Source organism: Hyperolius riggenbachi, chromosome 6 (assembly GCF_040937935.1).
Source record: "Hyperolius riggenbachi isolate aHypRig1 chromosome 6, aHypRig1.pri, whole genome shotgun sequence".
Classification (NCBI taxonomy): Eukaryota; Metazoa; Chordata; class Amphibia; order Anura; family Hyperoliidae; genus Hyperolius; species Hyperolius riggenbachi.
Genome location: NC_090651.1, coordinates 308103307 through 308115895, shown reverse-complemented (window position 1 = coordinate 308115895; position 12589 = coordinate 308103307). Strand labels below are relative to the sequence as shown.

General features: G+C 44.1%; 1 protein-coding gene across 1 annotated transcript in view; it reads right to left on the bottom strand.

Moving 5' to 3' along the window:
- Positions 1–12371, bottom strand: part of LOC137521683 (BAR/IMD domain-containing adapter protein 2-like) — a 172185-nt gene extending 159814 nt beyond the window's left edge. Inside the window, exon 1 of the mRNA XM_068241291.1 lies at positions 12322–12371. The gene's annotated coding sequence lies outside the window, so the exon portion shown is untranslated. The remainder of the gene's footprint in view (positions 1–12321) is intronic.
- Between the last annotated feature and the right edge of the window lie 218 nt (positions 12372–12589).

The following is a 12589-nucleotide window of genomic DNA, read 5'->3' as shown; positions in this document are numbered from 1 at the left end:
GAGAATTGGTCTTCCTACAGAGAGTTCCTTGCTCCTGCCAGCCTCTGGGCTGAGTAAAAAGGGACCGAGCTTCGGTGATCGGTGGCAGGACATGTAAGTGGTGATCTTGGGCGAATCGGATCGGCGTACACAGAGCGGACGGCGCAAAAATTATAAAGCAGATGGGCTTACCGTGCCTGTTTTGAATCCACTCAAGTGTGAACCAGCTCTTACTACAGATCATTTTGATATTCGGTTTTCACTGCAACCCTTATTTGTGAATTTTCCATCCCATGCTCACATTCTATTCCCTGGTTAGTGACCGGTACACTTAGGCCTCAATTCACTAAGCTTGATCAAACACTTTTATCAAATGTTTGATAATTTACTAAGGTGTTATAGATTTATTGAACATTTTATCGATAAAACATTTGATAAATATATAACACCTTAGTGAATTCAAAATTAGATTTTTACCCATGAGGTAAATTATCAAACGTTTGATAAAGTGTTTGATAAAGCTTAGTGAACTGAGGCCTTTGTATTCAGAGAAAAGGTTGGAGATTAACTAAGAGTTTGCCAGTATTATGTCATTTTAGATTAAAGACTTTGCCTACAAGAAATCTTTAGTAAAGTTCCCTGCTTGTAGTTTAGTCTCAGTATAGATGAAGGTAACAGCCAGGCCAGGATAAACTGATCTCTGTACAGGCACAGGACTCAGCCATGGAGCGGAAGATTTATTCACTTGACACAGTTGCAGCGATTCCCAGTTCTGCTTTGCTCTACCAGGTTATTCAAATCTTGTGAAAAATGCGCACTTTATTCAGAGGGCATTAACCGCACATTACTCCTTTCTTCCTCTTCGCCACCGTGTCAAAGTAATTTATCCCACTTGTAAATGCAGCATTAGTTGTCGGAATGAAATTCTCAGACAAAAGGAACACTGTGCAACACTTAAGTTGAAAAAGAAAAAAGAAACAAGGAAAGGATATCTGAGGTCTGCCTGCCTCTGCCTGATGGTAAAAAATAAATTCATAGATTTTTCAATGCACATACCTACTGGTCAATAAAGTGCTATGCAGAAGAACATATATTTATTTCACATTTAAGTTGTTCTTGGTTTTTGTACAGTATATTTACGCCCCTTTAGACTTCATCTTAGCCCCAGGGGCATATATATATGTACAACGCAGCAATTGCTGCCGCATGCTTGCTCCTGCATGCATTACTTCACTGATCGGTGAATGGGAACAGGTGTTCCCAAAGCCAATTAACGTGCCTGTAATCAATCATCACCAGTGGTTTTTAATATGTATGTTATGAGGGTATATTACTGTTGTTTTTGCAAATAAGGGCTTGTAATTAGTGATAAAGGGTAAGAAACAACAAAACTAACAAAATACACCTTAATTCCGAATAAAATATTAATGCCATACATTGTACTAGGGACATAATTTAAATGTTGTAATAGCTGGGACAAATGGGCAAATAAAATGTGTGGGTTTTATCCACACTATGAATTTAGAAATAAAATAATTCTTAGCAAAATGTAACACCCAAAGAAAACCTAATTGGTGGCAAAATAAAGAGGATATAGATCATTTTGATGAGATAAGTAGTGATAAAGTTATTAGCAAAGGTACGGGAAGAGTGCTGAAAGGTGAAAATTACTCTGGTCCCTAAGGGGAACACAACCTGCAGTGGTCAAGTGGTTAAACTACCTACTACAATTACTCCGGCAATTATGAAATGGAAAGAACAGTTAGGATTGCCAGGAGAAGGGCTATGCACAACTCTGTATAATTTCCATCATTTTGCCCATGGCTAACACCCCTCCCCCAATGTTAACCCCATCCTGATGTCAGAATGATCAACCTAATCTTCTAACTCTTAAAGGGGAACTGAAGAAAGAGGTATATGGAGGCTGCCATGTTTTTTTCCTTTTAAGCAATACCAGTTGCCTGGCAGCCCTGCTGATCCTCTGCCTCTAATACTATTAGCCATAGCCCCTGAACAAGCATGCAGCAGATCAGGTGTTTCAGACTTTAAAGTCAGATCTGACAAGACTAGCTGCATGCTTGTTTCTGATGTTATTCAGATACTACTGCAGAGAAATAGACCAGCAGGGCTGCCAGGCAACTGGTATTGATTAATAGGAAATAAATATGGCAGCCTCTGCATACCTTATACTTTAGTTTCCCTTTAAGCCGGTCCAATTAGTATGAGGGCCAACTCTAGATGTGTGTACCAGGCTTTAAAACTTAAACTAAGTAGGTTGGGATTGTGAAACAATCCCTTGGGCAACATTTTGAAGAAGCTATACAGACACATCCCTAGCCTTGAGGCCAGCAATGTAATGTGTCCTGTTGCTATGGAGGGAGAGAGAAGGATGACGATCGGCAGATAACAGGGTGACTATAATTGGTTGGGGGGGGGGGGGGGTTTGGTTTGAAAACAGCATGGTGATCGGTCATGCTCAAGCATCGGAAGTTATTAAAGATCTGCAGGACGAAGCCTTAACGATGCCTGATGCCCAAGTTGGATCGGTGGCTGTTGTTCACACATAACAAACGGTTATCGTATGTGTGTATGTAACTTGACAATAACCTCCCTGTACGCTAACCCCTAACTTTAAATCCTCATTCACATGTATAAGGACTGTCGCCCAGAAGGGATCTTGACACAATCCCTTGGGCCACAGTACGGACATGAGGCAGTACAGAAACTTCGCTAGTCTCTAGGCTAGCAAGACGTTCTTTTGCTCTGCAGGGAAATGGAGGGCATGACCTAGACAACAGAAAACATTCTCTTGGGCACAGCCTTATCTAATGTGTTTACCCCGGCCCCAATGCTCCTTGCCATGATGGCGAGCAATCTGGCTGATAGATCGATTCATCCGAGCGCTGTTCAAGTGCATTGTTCTCTTTTCCACCCCTTCGTTGTGCGCCATTCTGTCAGCACTCCTCCCACCTGCTTAGAAACAGAATGGGTCGCTAGCCTAGAAGTTAGTAACGTGTCTGTACAGCCTTGGCCGCAAACTGTTGCCCAAGGGAATGAGTTCCGATCTCTGCCAGACTACAGTCCTTGTACTCATATACTCAGGGCTTGATTTCTGCAAAGGCCACAAAGGCCCAGGCATTGGGCGGCTACAGCCCAAGGGGGCATCTGGACATGAACAAGGGGTAGCTACATATGAAAGAGAAGGCTGCAAATGGGGAGCAACAAATGAAAAAGGGAAGCTGATGCCCAAGGGGGCTGTACATGAAAGAAAGGTGCTTCAGTACATGGATGTTTCACATGAGAGAGGAGGCTACACTTGGAATGGGATGGGCACTGCTGCACATGGACAAACCTGGCTTGGGCGCAGAAAAAGTATAAATCTGGCCTTGCATATGGCTTTGCAGTTTGACTATATCCTGTTAAACATTTTAGAATCTAAACTGTATAACAGAACACATTCCAACTGTAGAGTTTCAGGACTTACAACCTAAATCATGACTGCTCCCGCTAATGTCTGGTAGCAACACTTCAGTTACCCAGCGGGATTTGGTGAAGTGTAGAACTGCTATTAGAACACTCAGTAAAGGGTTCTCATATTATGTACAAATGAGATAAACAATCAGATTTTCTATGATGACCTCTTGAAGATAAATGTAATTTGTACGGCTATGTTCCTGCATCCTTTAGTTGCCCTGGGCATGTTGTGTACTTCTGATGTATAAAATATGACTTCGTAATAGAGGACAAATGATGATCAAAAGGGAAGCAAAGTTATAAATATCTTTTTTCCCTGTGATTTTCCATAGTCCTGCTAGTATGATGTGAACTGCACATACTTTATTGGTTTACCCAGCTGAAGCCAGAAAAAAGCAAACCCATTTACAATAAGCATTCAATTAACTGGATCAGCACAGATTAATGAATAAAACCCAGGTAAAGTAGATTCACATTTTAAAAAAACAATATTGTGTATGTTTTGTGGTTTAGGGGTATGTATAGTGCTGTTTTATGCAATGCAGGCATTTCCATCTAGAGCAGGAGTGTCAAACTCAAACACGTAAGGGGCCAAAATCTAAAACATAGTCTTAAGTCGCGGGTCAAATAGTTTTAGGATTTAACATTTATTGAACACTCTCAAACTATAGTGACTGTTGGGGTCGGCTCCTCCCCCTTCTGCAGAGTAGCACAGTGGAGCCGTTTAATATCTGCCTGCTCCAGTGCTGCTTCCGGTCTCCTCTGTTCTTCCTGACACACGCTCTATGCAGCGTACCTCTACCTCCTGAGGCATGTCACGTAATCAGATAAAAGAGAGATTAGTCTGCGCTAAGGAGAAAATATAAATGACTCAAAAGGCGTGGTGCGCTTTAACCAATGTACTGCCAAACATACAGAATTGTCCAAAAGAGATATGTTAATAAGCGCTCAAAGGCTAGGATAAAGTTCAGTCTCATATATCACCACTCGAGTAGTCTTCAATCTACTATGAAGTAGACTCTCAAATGTCCAGGAACACAGGACCACTTCCACAGTATCCAGCCAACACGTCATAGAAAGAGAGAAATAAAGGTCATAGCGTAATCCAATAATTCAATAGATGTTCATCACCTCTAAAGTGCAGATAACCCAGCACCTGGTGCAGTAACACACTCCCCCTGTGTGTCCGCACTCACCCAGATAGCCTCCAATCGATCCGGAGGTATGGATATACAGGTAATACGGGGATCCGTGAACCAGTCACGTTGCACATCAGAATAGCCTCCAACCGATCCGGAAGTAGGTATATACAGGTAATGCGGGGATCCGTGAACCAGTCACGTTACAAATCTATAACTCAAAGAAGGCTCCAATAGTGTAAAAACATTTAATATAAAGATTAAAATACAAGGATGCGTAGCTCCGCCACTACGCATCACGTGACCGGTAGTAGTGAGGAGACGCAAGGAGACAAGGCGGCATACGCAGCAGCGGCTATCCGGGACCGCTCCAAGTTACCTGTTACATGCGCATGGCCTATGGACCCTTGTGAGTGCATCCTTGTATTTCAATCTGTATATTAAATGTTTTTACACTATTGGAGCCTTCTTTGAGTTATAGATTTGTAACGTGACTGGTTCACGGATCCCCGCATTACCTGTATATACCTACTTCCGGATCGGTTGGAGGCTATTCTGATGTGCAACGTGACTGGTTCACGGATCCCCGTATTACCTGTATATCCATACCTCCGGATCGATTGGAGGCTATCTGGGTGAGTGCGGACACACAGGGGGAGTGTGTTACTGCACCAGGTGCTGGGTTATCTGCACTTTAGAGGTGATGGGCATCTATTGAATTATTGGATTACGCTATGACCTTTATTTCTCTCTTTCTATGACGTGTTGGCTGGATACTGTGGAAGTGGTCCTGTGTTCCTGGACATTTGAGAGTCTACTTCATAGTAGATTGAAGACTACTCGAGTGGTGATATATGAGACTGAACTTTATCCTAGCCTTTGAGCGCTTATTAACATATCTCTTTTGGACTTTATGTCACGTAATCAGGAGGAGGTATGGAAGGACAGAGCATGAGACTGCCAGGAAGAACAGAAGAGACACAACGCATTGTTGGAGCAGGTAAATATTTCGCTGCTCTGCTGCACTACTCTGCTATGTGGGGTGATGGTGGTGAAGGTGGTGTCACTGGTGTGCTCCTCCGGATGGACATTGGAATCTCTTGATGCCCACATAAAATGGAAAGGAGAACCACGGGGCTTGTGTTTGACACCTGTGATCTGGAGCATAAGAAGTCTGGAAGAGTTACAGTATATGATTAAGGTAAGTTCACAATGAATCCATTATGATCTGATGCATGTGCTTTTGATTTTGTAAAATTACGTCATCCGGTAACGTGTGTGCCACAACTTCATCACCATTAATTTGTCATGTGCAAACATGTGTGATAGAGCACACTTTGGCTTGTGTTTATATGAATGAACCCAAATGCATTGCAAATGCTGTGAATGCGCTGATTCTGGGACCATTGACACGTATTGCTATGGAATTATTAGATTTTTTTAAAATAGGAGGCTGAACTGGGCAGTTGTTGGGAAGTTCAGCGGAAAGGTGCGTTTGTAACACCACGAGTGTCAGCATTTGACACGAGGCAGCGTTACCCAGGGGCAGAGAACAACATGTAGTGTCTGAGCACGGCAGCAGCCAACCTCTGAGGTGACTCCATGAAGGGGGTGGGGGTGGGAATACTGAGCTCTAACAAGCGTGTGAGTGGAGGTGCTGCTGCGGTTTATCTTAGGATACTGTCAAACTATGCATGTCGTGTTGCGCAATAAATGTGTGTGTGTGTATGTGTGTGTGTGTGTGTATATACACACACACCTTATTTTTTAGACTTTAAGATGCTCCGGGCAACCTCCGGTGTCCCCCTGTATCCTCCGTTCCCCTGTGTCCAGTTTCCCCCTGTGTCATCCATCCCAGTGTCCAGTTTCCCCTTGTATCCTCCATCCCCCTGTGTCCTGTTTTCTTATGTCCATGTCCCCCCCTGTGTCCTCTGTCCCCCTGTGTCCAGTTTCCCCTTGTGTCCAGTTTCCCCTGTGTCCAGTTTCCCGCTGTGTCCTCTGTCCCCCTGTGTTCAGTTTCCCTATGTCCATGCCCCCCCCCCCCCCCGTCTCATGTCCTCTGTCCCCCTGTGTCCAGTTTCCCAGTGTCCATGTCCCCCTGTGTCCAATTTCCCCGTGTCCATGTCCCCCTGTGTCCAGTTTCCCATGTCCATGTCCCCTGTGTCCAGTTTCCCCAGGTCCATGTCCCCCCGTGTCCAGTTTCCCCGTGTCCATGTCCCCCTGTGTCCAGTTTCCCCGTGTCCATGTCCCCCTGTGTCCAGTTTCCTCTTGTGTCCCGTGTCAATGTCCCCCTGTGTCCAGTGTCCTTGTGTCCAGTATGCCCCCTTTCCTCCGATGTCCCATAGCCCCCTATGTCCCCGATGCACATATTTATAGGGAGTGCAGAATTATTAGGCAAATTAGTATTTTGACAACATCATCCTCTTTATGCATGTTGTCTTACTCCAAGCTGTATAGGCTCGAAAGCCTACTACCACTTAAAGTGAACCTCCAGACTAAAAATCGACTCTGCAGCACTGAAAAGGCCTGGTGTTTCTTTAACAGTTTCACAGCATCAGAACTTTGTTTCTCTTATACAAGCCTTAATTTTTAGCTGCACAGAAGAAAACTGCCCGGGCTTTTTTCCCCTGATGCTGTGCAAAGCATGATGGGATTTCTGATGTTGTTGTTCTCGTTCTGCTGTGTGGTGCAATTTTTTTTCTTTACATTTTGAATTTGACATTTGAAGCCTAGCGCGTGCAGCTGGGAGGATTAATCAGGACACAGGACAGTTGGAACTGTGTCTCCTGCTCCTTGTCACCTCCTTTCAACCAAAAAGATGGCTGCCCCCATGACAAAGATGGCAGCCCCCATGAATCCCAAACATTTGTCTGTTCTTTTAAAACAGGGTGGGTAAGAGATTATATTACCTATCTATTCTAATTAACATAACTAATGTAACTTGATGGCAGTATGTTTGTTTAGGCTGAAGTTCCCCTTTAAGCATATTAGGTGATGTGCATCTCTGTAATGAGAAGGGGTGTGGTCTAATGGCATCAACACCCTATATCAGGTGTGCATAATTATTAGGCAACTTCCTTTCCTTTGGCAAAATGGGTCAAAAGAAGGACTCGACAGGCTCAGAAAAGTCAAAAATAGTGAGATATCTTGCAGAGGGATGCAGCACTCTTAAAATTGCAAAGCTTCTGAAACGTGATCATCGAACAGTCAAGTGTTTCATTCAAAATAGTCAACAGGGTCGCAAGAAGCATGTGGAAAAACCAAGGCGCAAAATAACTGCCCATGAACTGAGAAAAGTCAAGCGTGCAGCTGCCAAGATGCCACTCGCCACCAGTTTGGCCATATTTCAGAGCTGCAACATCACTGGAGTGCTCAAACGCACAAGGTGTGCAATACTCAGAGACATGGCCAAGGTAAGAAAGGCTGAAAGACGACCACCACTGAACAAGACACACAAGCTGAAACGTCAAGACTGGGCCAAAAAATATCTCAAGACTGATTTTTCTAAGGTTTTATGGACTGATGAAATGAGAGTGAGTCTTAATGGGCCAGATGGATGGGCCCGTGGCTGGATTGGTAAAGGGCAGAGAGCTCCAGTCCGACTCAAGACTCCAGCAAGGTGGAGGTGGAGTACTGGTTTGGGCTGGTATCATCAAAGATGAGCTTGTGGGGCCTTTTTGGGTTGAGGATGGAGTCAAGCTCAACTCCCAGTCCTACTGCCAGTTTCTGGAAGACACCTTCTTCAAGCAGTGGTACAGGAAGAAGTCTGCATCCTTCAAGAAAAACATGATTTTCATGCAGGACAATGCTCCATCACACGCGTCCAAGTACTCCACAGCGTGGCTGGCAAGAAAGGGTATAAAAGAAGAAAAACTAATGACATGGCCTCCTTGTTCACCTGATCTGAACCCCATTGAGAACCTGTGGTCCATCATAAAATGTGAGATTTACAAGGAGGGAAAACAATACACCTCTCTGAACAGTGTCTGGGAGGCTGTGGTTGCTGCTGCACGCAATGTTGATGGTGAACAGATCAAAACACTGACAGAATCCATGGATGGCAGGCTTTTGAGTGTCCTTGCAAAGAAAGGTGGCTATATTGGTCACTGATTTGTTTTTGTTTTGTTTTTGAATGTTAGAAATGTATATTTGTGAATGTTGAGATGTTATATTGGTTTCACTGGTAAAAATAAATAATTGAAATGGGTATATATTTGTTTTTTGTTAAGTTGCCTAATAATTATGCACAGTAATAGTCACCTGCACACACAGATATCCCCCTAAAATAGCTAAAACTAAAAACTACTTTCAAAAATATTCAGCTTTGATATTAATGAGTTTTTTTGGGTTCATTGAGAACATGGTTGTTGTTCAATAATAAAATTATTCCTCAACAATACAACTTGCCTAATAATTCTGCACTCCCTGTATATAGAAGCCATGCTGCTCTGTCCCCCCTCTGCCTCCGATGTAAGGAGGCTTTCAGTAGCAAACTACCAATTAGGCGGGGGCACTGCCCCAGATTGCCAATCACAGCCGCTCACTGCCCCTGCTTGATTCTTAATAGGAGCCGACAGTCCTGAGGGCGGGACCACGGCTTATCATTGGGGTCAACCACTGTACTCCCTCACGGAAGGCCTATTAGCACTTCCAGCACAATACAACGCGGTAAGTGTGCTAGATCCTATTGCCTTCCATTGTCGTTGTGTTACCCAATGCAAGGCAAGTGTAAAAGGGGCCTCAAAGGAAATAAATATTGCGGCCTCCATATGTCTTTCAGGGCCCTGGCACACCAGAGAGCGTTTGTGGATTTAAAAAAAAAAAACACTTCCATTGACTTGCTTTAAAATTGCTGTAAAATTGCTGCAAAATGACAGCGATTGCGACTTTTTGAAAAATCGCAATTGTGCATATTTTACCGTGATTTAATGCAAGTCACTGCAAACACTTAGGGGTGCAAATAAGTTCACCATCGCCAGAGATCAGCAAAGCACTAGTGCAGTGTTACCCTATGAGGGTGCACTCCCAGCAGTGGTTCGCTTTTTAGAAAATTGAAATCTTACTGCATAAACCATTTCAGAGTGGTTTTGCTTAACTAATTGAGGACCGCCGTAGTTGAAATCTGCGCCCTGTTTTGATGGCTATCTGGCTGCCAGGACGTAGATTTCAACTCTCCACCACTGCGCGCATCCGCCGTTTTCGGCGCTCCCACCAATCTCGCCTCTGAATCCCCGCCGTCTCCCGCTACAGCTCACTCACTCGCATGTCTCTACAATGGCAGAGCCCTGTGAGCGGGTCAGGAGCCGATTTCATTGGCTCCTGGCCCTGTCTTTCAAAGTAAGCAACTCCCATTGGCTTCAATTGAAAGACAGAAGAGAACACCAAGAGCCCAATATAGTGTAGTATGTACTGGTAATGGAAGATTTATAGAGTAATTCAAAATGTAATACTCACAAACCAGGGTTACCATTAGGCAACCCCTGTCAAGGCAGGTGGGGAGATTGTCCTGACCCCACTCAGGATTTAGAAGTCGCTCTCTATAGTAGAAGAAGGAAGTGGGTACAACCCTCCACCTAGGGTGGACTCAGAGAACAGAGGCGCCAAAAGGATAAAAGGGACTAAATGAGCATCAGAATTAATTTGGTAATAGAGGACGCAGTGAGGGCCAGGCTGAGGCAAAGGCTCCAGCCTCAGGGCGCAGTGTAGGAAGGGGCGCACAACTCACCCAGCTATCATTCCCCTATTGTGTTTGAAGCAGAGAGAAATAAGAAAAGGGGATACATGGCAGTGACTGTAAGCCAGATAACTAGAGTGTTGGGGGGTTGGGGGCCCTGGGACGCCTCTTAGTCTAATAGCAATCAGTGTGTGACAGCTGGTGTGGGAGGGATGGAGGGGCGCACTTTGGTGTCTCAGCCTTGGGTGCTGGAGGACCTTGTCCCAGCTCTGAAGGCAGTGGTGGACTTACCTCCTCCAAGCAGAACACACGACTGTAGATTTTCAGTCAAAAAACGTTTATTGGGTACTCCAAAATAAAGTCTCAACAGAGGCGCTCAGCTTTGATGTTACTAGCAGATGCTTTTTTACTCCTATCTGTATTGCCTGAGGAGGCAGGTTTGCCTGCGAAACGCGTTGCACTTTATTTTGGAGTACCCAATAAACGTTTTTTGACTGAAAATCTACAGTCGTGTGTTCTGCTTGGAGGAGGTAAGTCCACCACTGCCTCCTCTATTACCAAATTCATTTTTAAGCTCATTTAGTCCCTTTTATCCTTTTGGCACCTCTGTTATCTTATTGGTAAATTGAAAGACAGGTTCAGGAGCCAATGAAAGTGTCTCCTGACCGGCCCACAGGAACTCTGCCGTCATAGAGACGGCAGAGTGAGTGAGCTGTAGCGGGAGACGGCAGGGGATTCAGAAGCGAGATTGGCGAGAGCGTCAAAAACGGCGGATGCGCGCAGTGGCAGTGAGTTGAAATCTACGCCCTGCCAGCTAGATAGCCATCAAAACAGGGCGCAGATTTCAACTATGGCGGTCCTTAAGTAGTTAAGCAGAACCACTCTGAAATGGTTCATGCAGCAAGATTTCAATTTTCTAAAAATCGAACCACTGCTGTGAGATCACCCTCAGAATGTGAAAAAATGCGGATTACTTTAAATATAACTCTGAAAATCGCATTGAAAAACTGCAATCACTAAGCACGTGTCGATTGCGTTATGCTGTGTGAACTAAGCCTGAGGCCTGGAAATCGCACATCGCTATTGCAAACGCTAGCGTTTTGTAAACAATTTTTTTAGCGTTTTCTGGCGATTTTGTTAGCAATTTTAAAAAGTGTAAGCTTTTTGCCAGCGATTGTGTAGCAATTTGCGATGTTAATTCTGATTGGCCCTTTCAATGTATCATAATTTTATTTACAGTTTGCATTAATTTAAAATTGCACTCAAATCGCTATGTGTAGCGATTCATGAGTGATTACGCCAGCGTTTATATACTTTACATTGCAGAAACGCTAACGCAAACGCTAACACCACCAAAATGCTGCATGTCCTGTGATAGCGATTTTGCTAATCGCAATCGCTCTAGTGGAATTTGGCCCATCCATTAACATTAGCCGAGCGTTTAGGGAAATCGCTAGCATTTTGAATCACTCCCTAAACGCTAAAAAAAAAACGCTCTAGTGGGTCCCAGCCCTGAATCACAATGCTGGCTGTGAGGAGGGTATACAGTTTTTTCGTACTATTTGAATAAACAAGGATGAGCCCCTCTTGTGTGAGCTGGGTGAGCGCTCCTCTGTGCCCCTCCCAGCACTGGATCATGAAGACTGTCCAATCTATCATTCTAAACTGTCACATGGGGCAATTTATTTTAGTGCAGTGAAATAAGGAGGAATCCAGAAGGCAAAAAACGAGGGACGAAAAATACTCGCAGTGTAAAAACACATCATTCCTGTCTGAAATCAAGACTGCAGTTGCATTTGCTTCTTTTTCCTTAGAGAGAAGATTGATATGTGTTCCCTTGTAGATTCTACAAATGTACCTGATCTGCACTGATGAATCAAATCTCAGCATTGCAAAGCATGTGTTATTTGGAATGGTACAAAGGATCTTATGCACTACACAGATGCGTGAGATAAAGGCATGGCTTGCTTCATGTGCTTAATATGCTTAGCTTACCGGTATTACTGCTGCATGCGTGCATGTTTTTCTATGATAAGGAATGAATGGATTACTTACCTCTGCACAGGGCATCCCTCCACAAGCCTGCAGGCCTGTGCTAAGCTTCCTTTGCACGGGTCTGATTCAATATAGTCACTGGCAGCTCCGAACAATGCTGCAGTGTGATCATCTGAACCGGAGTATATTAATTCAGACCAGAATTATGTGTGGCTGTGTGTGCATGTCTTCTGCTCAGCCAAAAGGCTCCAAGTGACGTCTTTATTTTCTGTTTTATGAATTATTTCTGTGCACTTCATGCAGCGCGTCATAAATATTATTTCTCGTG